Below are 13,327 nucleotides of genomic sequence, written 5' to 3' on the forward strand. Positions count from 1 at the left end.
GGGGGCAACTTAGAATCCCGGGAGGCTTCTTGCGAGCCTGGAGCGTTCTGATCTGCTTCAGGAGTGCTGTCTTGAGGGTGAATACCCTGGCCATTTCAAAGCTTGTTCAGATGGCAGTCATTTGTGCTAGCCATTTGGGATTTAATCTTGCAGTTATGGAAAGATCTTTTAATTACATTGCAAAATATATAATTTCATAATGTCCTGTTATGATTAGTTACAACATACAGAGGCTAGGCTGCTGCTGTCACTCATAATATACTTGGTGAGACCAAGACCAAGTCAGTGAGACCATGCCTTTTTCGTGAGATACCACGCTCACCACCAGCAGGTTTGCTGTCCTGGTCTAGTCTTGCTTCAATTGAAAAGGGTTGGATACTCTTGTTGTCACTTCGGAGAGATTCCTCATGCTCCAGTCATAATGAGGGACACCTGCATTTCCAAAAGCTTCTTACCTTCATGTGAAATCCCTTCCTGGCTTTCAGCATTTTTTTTAAACAATTAAGCGAAACTATCTTATGTTATAATTGTGAACAAAACTTCTTAAATATTTTAATTATAGAAATTTCAAATATTATGTAAGTACAAAGATCAGGATAATGACCCAGCATGAACCTACCACCCAACTTAAACAATTATCAGCTCACAACTGGTCATGTTTCATCCATGTCTCTACCCACTTTCAGCCTCTCCCAAGGTTATTTGAAGCATATCCCAGATATCTAGCATTTTATCCATAAGTATATCAGCATGTAAGTATGCAAGATAAGTATTCTTTAAAGAAAAGTAACCATGATACCATATTTTCACCTAAGAAGTTACCCATAGTTTCTTAATATTTTAAAATATCCTTCAAATTTCCTTGTTTGTTTCATAGGATTTTGGCCCTTTATTTTTTTAAATTAATTAATTCACTTTATATTTCTTATATAAAACTGCTACAGTGGTGGCCATAGATGGAGCCTGGGCTCTCTACAGGGAGACTCTGGTGTGAGTCTGTAGGAGATGTCTCTGGATTCCTGATAGGGAGACTTGGTGAACACGGTCTCTTTTCAGAGGTCAGGGTGAGAGAGCTGTAAGGCTTGGAGATGGCATCATAGTTGCCCAGGTTGGCAGTGCAGCCCCTGGCCGAAGTGTGACAGTCATCCATACTGGCCATCAGCAGCAACTTCTTGAGTGCAGAGGCCAAGATGATGCCAGTGCCTCTGGGGGTGGGAAGAGGCACTCAGCATGGAGGCTGGTGCCTTGCAGGGACAGTGTGGGACCTGCCTGTCTTCTTCTCCCAGTAGCATTGCCGCACGGGGACAATGGAGAGCTTGATGATGGCCCCTAGGATGGCCCCGGCAACCTCCTTGGAGCACTTAATACTCAGACCGACATGGCCGTAGTAGTCCCAGATGGCAACAGAACCTGGTCCACTGGCTAGTGTAGGTCTGCTTTTGCATGGACATAATCTTCAAAACCTTATCCTTGAGGCACATCCCCAGGAGAAAGTCAGTGATTTCAGATTCCTTGATGGGAAAGGAGAAGAGAGGAATCTCCTCCAGGGATTTGGTCTCCCTGTCCTTGATCAGGTGGCCCAGCTCCGCCTTGCTTCCTTGAACTCTGTGATGTGGGCTGGGCTGTTGCTGCAGCCAGGAGTACCCCAGGAGTACGGGTATACCTCTGCCATTTGGTGCTTTCCCAGATTAAGTGCCCTTTATTTTAATCGGGACTGAAATAAGGTCTGTACGTTAAAATTGGTTGACATGTCTTCTTACACGCTTTTAAATCACAGATCTGTTCCCCCCCCCCTTTTTTTTGTTTTGCCTTGAAATTTATTTGTTGAAGAGTTTGTAGAGTTTTGTACAAAGTGAATATTGTTGATTCCATTTTCATGGTGTCAGTTTAACTAGTTCCTTTGTTTCTTGTATTTCTCATAAGTTGGTAATTCGGGCTTTCTAGACTTCATTTAACATCGAGTTCAATTTTTTGGCACGAGTACTTCATAGGCAATGAGGGATACTTCTGTCAGGAGGCACCAAAATCTGCTCGTCTCTCTTTGGGGTGCTGGCAGTCATTGACAATCCTCACCTAGATCCATTACATCTTCGGGGATTGCAAAATGGTGAAGTCTATTTCTATCATTCCTTCTTCACTTATTAGCTGGAATACTTCTGTAAGGAGGACCTACCTTCAACTATGTGACTACCTGGAAGTCCAGTTCAAAACTTCCTGCAGTCTATGGCTCATTTATTTTAATGTCAGAGAGATGTCCTTTTACCCAGTAAGTACCCAGAAACAACCCTTCACCAGTAAAAGGCTGTAGCATGCAGCAGGAAAAACCAAGCCAGGACCTCAGGAGTCGTGGCTGTACCTCTGAGATCTGTATGATGTTGAACAAGCTATGTAATTTCTTAGAGCTGGCAGGTTCCAGGCCCCTACCTACACTTCAACCAGAGAAGCAGTTTTTTCTTAATTTCATTTGAACAAATCAAGCCTTGACTTTTTTAAAAAATTTTATTTTATTGAAGTATAGTTGATTTACAATGTCATGTTAATTTCTACTGTACAGCAAAGTGATTCAGATATATATATATATATATTATTTTTCATATTCTTTTCCATTATGGTTTATCACAGGATATTGAATGTAGTTCCCTGTGCTATACAGTAGGACATTGTTGTTTATCCATTCTACATATAATAGTTTGCATCTACTAACCCCAAATTCCCAGTCCATCCCTCCTCTAACCCCCCTTCCCTTTGGCAGCCACAAATTTGTTCTCTATGTCTATGAGTCTGTTTCTGTTTCATAGATAAGTTCATTAGTGAGGCCATGACTTTTAAAAATCGTATGTAGTCTATCACTGAGGTCTCTTTCAGCTAAGACATTTTATGATTTTCATTTAGGGTAAAAAATATATAAGTCCCCATCAGGATATTTAGGATCCAGTGACCATGAAGAGCTAAGTGTTATTTCTAAGAATGTGTTATTTCATTTATTCATCCATCAGTTCAGTAGTTCATTTATATTTTTATTCTTTAAACCAAGGTTTATGCTATCTAAGTCGCTATAAAGTCTAAAGCTTGGGAGTGGGCATTGTGGGCAATAACCTTTAGGGGATCTCCTGGGGGTACCATTCTTGAAGCCTCAGCCTGAAGTTCAGAGAGTTGAGGAAAGGATGCTGGAATCCTTGGAAGTCTTTATTGACATCATCCATAAGAATGATTCCATGTACTTGAGAACTGTACTTGGAATTTTACCCGTGGAAAGCCTCCACAGGGGAGCCAGTGTAGGGGATGCTTAACGATATCCCTGACAGGGAAAAGCAATTCAGAAGAACATCTGAAGAACTCCCGTTAATCGTTTACATGACAAAGTTAATCTCAAATTGTAGAGGAAAAATACAATAAAACGATCCTACTTCGAAACTCCCTGTCCACCTGTCCCTCAGTTCTCTGTGCAGAGAACTCTCATCCGTACAACTAATGAGTGAGTACAGGTTAGGAGCACAAAATCCAGTTTTAGCACAGTCCCAGGTTCCAAATAGGAAATGTGGACTCTGCTTTCTCATTAGTGCGCCTGAAATTCCTCTCTGGGTATGTGTATTCAGAGTGGCTCAGGTCGAGGGGGTGAGTAGAAGGAGGAAAGCAGAAAACACAATTCCAAAATCCACCATTGGAATCACACTGGCTGTGACAGAAGGAGCACAAAAATAAAGTCGACAGTTGTCACCTCTGAAATTAGGAGCAAATGGGGGCTTCGCTTCATCACAGTTTCACTCAGTACTTAGTCACAGAAGGTGCTGCCGCTCCCCTGGCACTTAATTTAATAATGGGAGCAGTTCCTGGCAGGAGATGTTATGAAACAACCTTAAGCATAAGAGGGGGGACAAAAGAGCAGTGCTTCATTTAACAAATTCGGAGCCTTTCTTGGAGGCCATGAAGTTCTCAGTTCAAGTTAATTATTGTCAACAAATATTTATTTATTCACTTGATGAATATTTATTGAGTGACTCTTTTGAGCAGCATGCGGTGTAGGTGTCACCCTGACACAGAGATGACAAGAGGCAGTCCCTTATAAGCAAAAGGCAGAGACAGTTTGCACAACTCATTATGAAACTAGGCAAACTTTGATAGCTCTGCATGAAAGGAGTCCAAATGAAAGTTTTATGAGGACACGGTAGGAAGCAGTTAGTTCTAGGTGAAGACTGAGAGGCAGCCTAGTAAAGGAGATGGTATTGAAACTGTACTTGGAAAACTGGGTAGAACTGCACTGGGAGACGCCAGCAGGCATTCAGGATGGAGCATCCACAGTGAACCAGGAAAGGGCGTGGGGAACAGCTGTCCCCACTTGGCATCCGTGTCTTCCTAAAGACATCAGAGCTTGGAGTCTGTGTGTATGCCGCTGGGTGAGAGCATGATGCTGTAGGAAAAGGAGGAGATATTTTTTTATGTTTCCTTCATTTGTATCAACTGCATTCCTACCGATCTTGTCAGAAATCACATGTCATCTCAAACTCTGAAAAAATTCATTTCATTCTGTTTTTTTACCCTGCATCAACACATCTTCTTCTCTGTCAGATGCAACTCTGATTTCAGGACTGGTGAAAGGACTCTAGGCTCCCCTGAGTAGCCACCCACAGTTAGCAGTTGTCCCACTTTTCAGGGCTCCAGGCGGCCTGTGACTTTGCCCCGGTAATCCTGCAGGACCGGTAGGACTCTCGGATTCTAGATCTATACACAGACACAGCCACACGCAGCTGGGCCAGGCCTCCCATCCCAGTGAGCAAAATCTCCATGAGCCTCCCCTGAGACATGGAGACTCACCAGGCCTTGGGTAAACACGCCGCCTTGCTAGACACTAACTTCAACCATTTGATTCCTGCCTAACAAGCTACCAATGGGGTTAGGCTAGGGATCATAATATAAATCACTTTCTTTCTCAGTTTGAGGAGAAAGGGTAAATTCCTTGCAATAGGAAGGCAGGTATAATTCAGACATTGCAGCTTTCTCTTCAGCACAACAGCAGTTATTCTCTAGATGCACAGAGCATTTTATGATTTATAAGGAACTTTCAAAGGCTTAATATAATTTGATTCTTGTTACAGGTTTGTCATTATTCCCACTTGCTAGGTAAAGAAATCGAGAGGCTCATTCATTAAGATAATAAAAATAATGGCTCTCATCAGGCACATTGCCAAGTCTTGTCCAAAGTACTTTTTACATTTAACTCATGGAAGCCCCTAAATTGTCCTGCAAGGTAGATGGTGGTTGTCCTCATTTTGCTGCCAAAGGAAACAGGCACAGAGGGGTTATATAACTTGCTCGAAGGACCACAGCTAGCAAGTGGGAGAGGTGGGATCTGATCTCAGCCAGCATGGCTCCAAGGTTGCACTAGGTGGCCCATAGCCTGGTTCTGGAAGAGAATGGTTATCCAAATCTACCACTCACCTAGCCAAGAGGATTCCTGGATATCCCAGGGAATGCTCCCCAACGGCAAATGTTTCTTCTGGACAAATGCCTTCTCTCCCTTTGGCCTACTCTAACTTGGGTAGATTTTTTTTTTTGCTGTACGCGGGCCTCTCACTGTTGTGGCCTCTCCCGTTGCGGAGCACGGGCTCCGGACGCGCAGGCTCAGCGGCCATGGCTCACGGGCCCAGCTGCTCCGCGGCATGTGGGATCCTCCCGGACCGGGGCACGAACCCGCGTCCCCTGCATTGGCAGGCGGACTCTCAACCACTGTGCCACCAGGGAAGCCCACTTGGGTAGATTTTGAGAGAGCTATTAAGGAGAAAATTGTTTGGTGCCTGCTTATTTTTCCCTGTCGTTCGACATTGAGATAGACACCATCCTTTTCAGTAAGGAAACCACACATCTAAACCTGCCTCTGTTTCTCCAGAATGACAATGTAGAAAACCTTGGGAAGGAGAAGGTGTTTCCATGTTTTGTGGGGAACAGAGGCTCATAGGGAAACAGCACTGGACACAGCACTAGAAAACCTGGATTGTGGTCATGGGCTAAAGGTGTGACCTTGGGCCAGTGGTTGTACCTCTCTGAGCCTCAGCTGTATAGTAACTCTTCCTGCCTGTCTCATGTTAAAAAAAGATCACAAGAATTACTGTGAAACTGTAGCATACCATACAAACGTAGTGTGTTACTATTGTCCTTTACAATTTCTAGCCAGTAGTTTTCTCCTCAAAGCATATCCTTGTACTTCAGTGCAAGACTTTTTAAAAAATGAGATTTGAAAACAGTTTGTAAGCTTCTGCATAATTTAGGCATTATTATAATAAAATGGACTTGATTTAGTGAAGATTTTCAAAACAATAACTTTTAAGATGGTACAGTAATTCATCCCATATGGTTTGAACCAGGGATATATTTAATCTATATAGATAAGAGAAACAACTTTTGCAATCTTCTCATAGATTCTTCTAGAAAATTCAGAATAAGTCAAACTTTTAAGATTTGAAAATATTTTAGATTTGAAAAGATTTGCTTTCAAGGAAATTAAATCTTGACGAATGGGGCTTCCCTGGTGGCGCAGTGGTTGAGAGTCCGCCTGCCGATGCAGGGAACACGGGTTCGTGCCCTGGTCCGGGAAGATCCCACATGCCGTGGAGCAGCTGGGCCGGTGAGCCATGGCCGCTGAGCCTGCGCGTCTGGAGCCTGTGCTCTGCAACGGGAGAGGCCACAGCAGTGAGAGGCCCGTGTACAGCAAAAAAAAAAAAAAAAAAATCTTGACAAATGGAAACAATATCGTGAGGTAGTGAAGAGTGTGTGGGCCTCAGAGAAAAGCAGAACTTATCTGTAATCAGAAGAGTTGGGCTTGAGTGCTGGTTCCACCACTTCCTGTCCTGAGACCTTAGGCAGATTATTGAGCTGCTCTTGGCCGCAATTCCTCACCTGAAAAATGGGTACATAATTATAATTAACGATATAGGTGTTTATGAGGATTAAATGAAATAATGCAAGTGAGCATTTAGCATAGTAAATGCTCAAAAATTGTTAGCTTTTTCTGAAAAAAATTGCATATTATAGAATTCCCTTTTTTAAGCATGGTTACACCATATTTTCTTTATCCATTTATCTGTCGATGGACATTTAGGTTGTTTCCACATCATGGCTATTGCTAACAATGCTGCAGTGAACATGGAGTGCTAAAATCTCTTTGAAATTTTGATTTCCATTCTTTTGAATAAATACTCAGCTGTGGAATTCCAGGATCATATGGTAGTTCTTTTTTTTTTTTTTTGAACTTCTGTACTGTTTTCTTTTTAACATCTTTATTAGAGTATAATTGCTTTACAATGATCTGTTAGTTGCTGCTTTATAACAAAGTGAATCAGCTATACATATACATATATCCCCATATCTCCTCCCTCTTGCGTCTCCCTCTCATCCTCCCTATCCCACCCATCTAGGAGGTCACAAAGCACTGAGCTCATCTCCCTGTGCTATGCAGCTGCTTCCCACTAGCTATCTGTTTTACATTTGGTAGTGTATACATGTCCATGCCACTCTCTCACTCCGTCCAAGCTTACCCTTCTCCCTCCCCGTGTCCTCAAGTCCATTCTCTACGTCAACATCTTTATTCCTGTCCTGCCCCTAGGTTCTTCAGAACCAATTCCTCTTTTTTTTTTTTTAGATTCCATATATATGTGTTAGCATACGATATTTGTTTTTCTCTTTCTGACTTACCTCACTCTGTATAACAGACTCTAGGTCCATCCACCTCACTACAAATAACTCAATTTCATTTCTTTTTATGGCTGAGTAATATTCCATTGTATATGTGTGCCACATCTTCTTTATCCATTCATCTGTCGATGGACACTTAGGTTGCGTCCATGTCCTGGCTATTGTAAATAGAGCTGCAAGGAACATTGTGGTACATGACTCTTTTTGAATTATGGTTTTCTCAGGGTATATGCCCAGTAGTGGGATTGCTGGGTCGTATAGGAGTTCCATTTTTAGTTTTTTAAGGAACCTCCATACTGTTCTCCATAGTGGCTGTATCAATTACATTCCCACCAACAGTGCAAGAGGATTTCCTTTTCTCCACACCCTCTCCAGCATTTATTGTTTGCAGATTTTTTGATGATGGACATTCTGACTGGTGTGAGGTGATACCTCATTGTAGTTTTGATTTGCATTTCTCTAATGATTAGCGATGTTGAGCATCCTTTCATGTGTTTGTTGGCAATCTGTATATCTTCTTTGGAGAAATGTCTGTTTAGGTCTTCTGCCCATTTTTGGATTGGGGTGTTTGTCTTTTTGATATTGAGCTGCATGAGCTGCTTGTAAATTTTGAAGATTAATCCTTTGTCAGTTGCTTCATTTGCAAATATTTTCTCCCATTCTGAGGGCTGTCTTTTCATCTTGTTTATGGTTTCCTTTGCTGTGCAAAAGCTTTGAAGTTTCATTAGGTCCTATTTGTTTATTTTTGTTTTTAATTCCATTTCTTTAGGATGTGGGTCAAAAAGGATCTTGCTGTGATTTATGTCATAGAGTGTTCTGCCTATGTTTTCCTCTAAGAGTTTTATAGTGTCTGGCCTTACATTTAGGTCTTTAATCCATTTTGAGTTTATTTTTGTGTATGGTGTTAGGGAGTGTTCTAATTTCATTCTTTTACATGTAGCTGTCTGGTTTTCCCAGCACCACTTATTGAAGAGGCTGTCTTTTCTCCATTGTATATATTCTTGCCTCCTTTATCAAAAATAAGTTGACCATATGTGTGTGCGTTTATCTCTGGGCTTTCTAACCTGTTCCATTGATCTATGTTTCTGTTTTTGTGCCAGTACCATGCTGTCTTGATTACTGTAGCTTTGTAGTATAGTCTGAAGTCAGGGAGCCTGATTCCTCCAGCTCTGTTTTTCTTTCTCAAGATTGCTTTGGCTATTTGGGGTCTTTTGTGTTTCCATACAAATTGTGAAATTTTTTGTTCCAGTTCTGTGAAAACTGCCGTTGGTAGTTTGATAGGGATTGCATTGAATCTGTAGATTGCTTTGGGTAGTATAGTCATTTTCACAATGTTGATTCTTCCAATCCAAGAACATGGTATATCTCTCCATCTATTTGTATCATCTTTAATTTCTTTCATCAATTTCTTAGAGTTTTCTGCATACAGGTCTTTTATCTCCTTAGGTAGCTTTATTCCTAGGTATTTTATTTATTAACTTTTTGTTACAATGGTAAATGGAAGTGTTTCCTTAATTTCTCTTACAGATTTTTCATCATTAGTGTATAGGAATGCAAAAGATTTCTGTGCATCAATTTTGTATCCTGCTACTTTACCAGATTCATTGATTAGCACTAGTAGTTTTCTGGTAGCATCTCTAGGATTCTCTATGTATAGTATCATGTCATCTGCAAACAGTAACAGCTTTACTTCTTCTTTTCTGATTTGGATTACTTTTATTTCTTTTTCTTCTCTAATTGCTGTGGCTAAAACTTCCAAAACTCTGTTGAATAATAGTGGTGAGAGTGGACAACCTTGTCTTGTTCCTGATCTTAGTGGAAATGCTTTCAGTTTTTCACCACTGAGAACGATGTTGGCTGTAGGTTTGTCATACATGGCCTTTATTATGTTGAGGTAAGTGGAACTTCTGTACTGTTTTCTATCAAGCTGCACCATTCTATATTCCCACCAACAATGTGCAGGGTTTCCAACTTCTCCACAGCCGTGCCGACACTTGTCTTTGGTTTTTTTGATAATAGCTGCCATGACAGGTGTGAGGTGTTAATCTCATTGTGGTTCCGATTTGCATTTCCCTGATGATTAGTGAGTGACATTGAGCATTTTTTCACATACATGTTGGCCAAGAAGTTATTATGTTAAGTGAAATGAGCCAGTCACAGAAAGACAAATACAGCAGGATTCTGTTTATATGAGGTATCAAAAATAGTTGAATTTGTAGAATCAGAGAGTGGAATGGTGGTTGCCAGGGGCTCAGAGAAAGGAGAAGTAGGGGAGTTCCTAATCAACCAGCATGAAGTGTCAGTCAAGCCAGATGAGTAAGCTCTAGAGACCTGCTGTACAACATTGTACTAATAGTCAACAACAATGTATAATAAAGTGTAATAATAATAGTACATAATAGTGTGTAATAAAATGTAATAATATACTTAAAAATTTGTTAAGCGGTTATATCTTATGTTAAGTGTTCTTACAACAATAAAGTAAAATTTTAAAGTAAAAATGGCCCTGAAAATTGAGAAGGTCTGACCCTGATTCTAAATATAGGAAAAAATATGAATATGGCTATTTAGATCATCCTCACAGAACTGGTCATTTCTTAAAATTGTTATGGTATAAGTCTAATAATACGTTTTTGAATTAGATATAGCACTGGCTAGTGACCTTTCGATAATGCTTAAATAAGAGATTCATCAATATGGAATAATTGGATAGGAGGAAGAAAGGGTATTAACATGGTAAATTATTTTGCACAGATCTATTAATAACAGGACCCTGGTGCCTTACTAGGTAAGCACCCAAACAGTCTTCTGACATCATTTCTAGAATAGGATGGTCTCACTAAACCCCAGATTTGGATCTCCAGGAAGCTTCCATCTTAAATTAAATCCTACTCAATAGTAAATAGATTTTGATTTAATATCCTTGAACTGATGAGTTTGCTTAGATTACTGTATGATTTAAACAGTAAATAAAAGTTGTCTCTATCAAACATATAGTTGGAACTGAATCAGTGAAAGACTTAGAATTAATGGATCAGTGGAGCAGTCAATGCCAAGTCTCTGATTTAGTCTCTGTTATTGAGGTAGCAGAAATAGAAGGAAGTACTCTGGAAATGCCCAAAATCACTATTCCTGAACCCTTTATGCTAAGATTGTTGAGGTTTTTGTTTTGGAGCCATCTGATGAGAAAAGCTACCTTGGAGGGAATTCCTTTAATTTCTTCAATAACTAAATCCACTTGGAAGAGGTGGTTCCATTTATACCAAGTGTCTTAGTGAACAGTGCTACTAAAGAATTCTACTATTAAAGGGGACATTCTAGAGCCCACTTTTCCTATGAAATCACACCCACCAAGGTCATGTCTTGGTATCACCAGATCTTCACGCAGGCCTGGTACCTAATAAAGATCATTATCGTCTCCAGAAGGAATCTTCTTTAAGTGATGAAGGTGTTCATAGGGTAACAGTTTCTAACTACCATTTATATTTGGCATTATGGAGATACTAGGAACCATATATCCAGGAAATGCCTATACCATTCACTTTCCCATACCTGGCCCCAGGCTCCCCCCTTATTGTCATCCAGAGCCATCATGGTGAAGAGGAAAGAGGCCACAGATTAACCTGCATTTAATAATATGCTTATCCAGCCAGCCACTTTAGAGTCAAGAGATGTCTGGGAAGATTGCTGTGTCCTCTGCTATAGAAATGCCATTAACCAAAGAGACAATCAAATGCAAAAGAGAGAATTAAATGAAAATCTATGATCCAGTTACTATTGAAGATGAAGGAATGCTTGCTGGCATTAACATTCTACAAAACCAGTGAGGAGTCCCTGAATTAATCTCACCTAAAGTCTAGTCCCAAATTTGGAATTGAAGGCTAATCGAAAAAGTTGTATTAAATCTCTGTTTCCAAAAGAATTTCACAATGGTGTGGACATTTCCACATGCCTAATATGGCAACATCTCCTGAGGGCCCTCAGAACTGAGTGGCCTTGGAATTGTGCAGTGAGACTAGGGCAGCCCCTAGAGATGTCCTGACTAGGATTAGTCAGAAAGTCCAATCTAGTCTTGGCTGGCCCTGGAGATTCAGAGGGGTCACAGGGAATCCTGCGTCTCTGGTAGAATAATGTTTGCCTTGTGAGGCAGTGTGTAAAAAACTATTGGCACGCAGGGTTACTGAAAAATGCCGAGAGCCAGAAAGTTTGGGTTATGATAGTTATGAACAAAGGAAAGTATTTACAATATCCCCTTGCTCCAAAATAGATTTTAAACACTATACAAACACAATGGAATGTGTCCATTCATTTCTAAATGGGTCGTCTCCTACCCCCATGTTTAGGTCATAGCTATTTCTAGGCTTTCATGTGACAAGACCTTCACAGACCAAATTCAGTAGTGTCACTTCTGAACCAAGTGGCTGCATGCGCTGTGGTTTTCCCTTGTTTATTTTGTCTTGTTTTATTTTACACAGCTTGTATCACTAGCCTCCCAATCAAGGTCAGTAGATTGAATTCAACCCCATTCGTTTAAAAGACCGATAAATTCATGCCAGCACCATGATCTCACCCCCCTGAGTAGCAGAATGTGGCCGTGCTGTGCTGTGAAGTCAGCCTTCCAGATGCAAGTGTTCAGTGTGACCCTGAAACCACACCTGAAAGACAGGATGGTGTCGTCATACCAGCACGTGTTCTGACTTCAGCTTCATTTATTAAGGGCAACATGTATCCGGAGGTGAAAGAAAAACCTGAAATGGTTGATGTATTGTTATAATTGAGGAAGCGCCTGTAATCTAAATAAACGATGTCAATGGAGAAGACTCATCCAAATACCAGCATGGAATTTCCTAATACTTGCTGCCAATTTGCTATCGAGGAGATGGTTAGGAAGTCTCAGGTGGATGCTAACTGCACAAGGGCCAAAAAGGATCTTATTACCAGGGTGGAGGTCAGTGATGAACATTATGATATGAAGTCATATTCCTTGCAGTGCAGCTCTTTGCAGTGTGCGAGGTTGGAGATCTGTGTGCAGGCAATGTCGAATGTTTCCTGTGTGTGAAACTCAGGTGAGGAGAGTGGCAAGTTTCTCTTGTCACCAGGTGAATTCTTGTACACATACACACATTCGTTCTCTCTCTCTCTCTGTTTCTCTCTCTCTCTCTCTCTCTCTCTCTCTCTCTCACACACACGCACACAACACCCTTCCTCCCTCCGATCATATATCCTCCTAAAGATCTTCATTACATCAGCCATGCAGGAAGGGAAAGAAAACCCTTACCAACTTGTAGTCATCACACTTTCCCCTAAGGCAGCTATTACAACACTATGAAGATGTACTCTAGCAATGAAGGGGCACCCAAAGAGGAGGGAGACTGCACCATCCTATATAACAGCTGGGGCTGAAGAGAGCAGAATTACAGCTGGCATTTCTTAAACTTGTATTATGTGTACTGAGTGTTTTATATACATTTTCTTAGTTAATCTTCACATCAACGTCTTGAGGTAGGGACTGTACTTATTTCCATTTTATAGATGAAGAAATTGAGGCTCAGAGATGTTAAATGACTTATTTATGGTCACACAAATCCACTCCAAACCACTGTACAATGCAAGCCAAAATACTCCCATCTGCTTCTTTATA

The 13,327-nt window shown here is 40.9% G+C and overlaps 1 protein-coding gene and 1 pseudogene across 4 annotated transcripts in view; one reads left to right on the top strand and one right to left on the bottom strand.

The window, feature by feature from the left end:
* The window catches only part of CREB5 (cAMP responsive element binding protein 5), a 422,135-nt gene that overhangs the window by 217,647 nt on the left and 191,161 nt on the right, over window positions 1-13,327 (top strand). The gene's annotated exons all lie outside the window — the stretch shown is intronic.
* On the bottom strand, window positions 973-11,277 carry LOC101337823 (small ribosomal subunit protein uS5-like; annotated as a pseudogene).

This window comes from Tursiops truncatus, chromosome 9 (genome assembly GCF_011762595.2).
Source record: "Tursiops truncatus isolate mTurTru1 chromosome 9, mTurTru1.mat.Y, whole genome shotgun sequence".
Lineage (NCBI taxonomy): Eukaryota > Metazoa > Chordata > Mammalia > Artiodactyla > Delphinidae > Tursiops > Tursiops truncatus.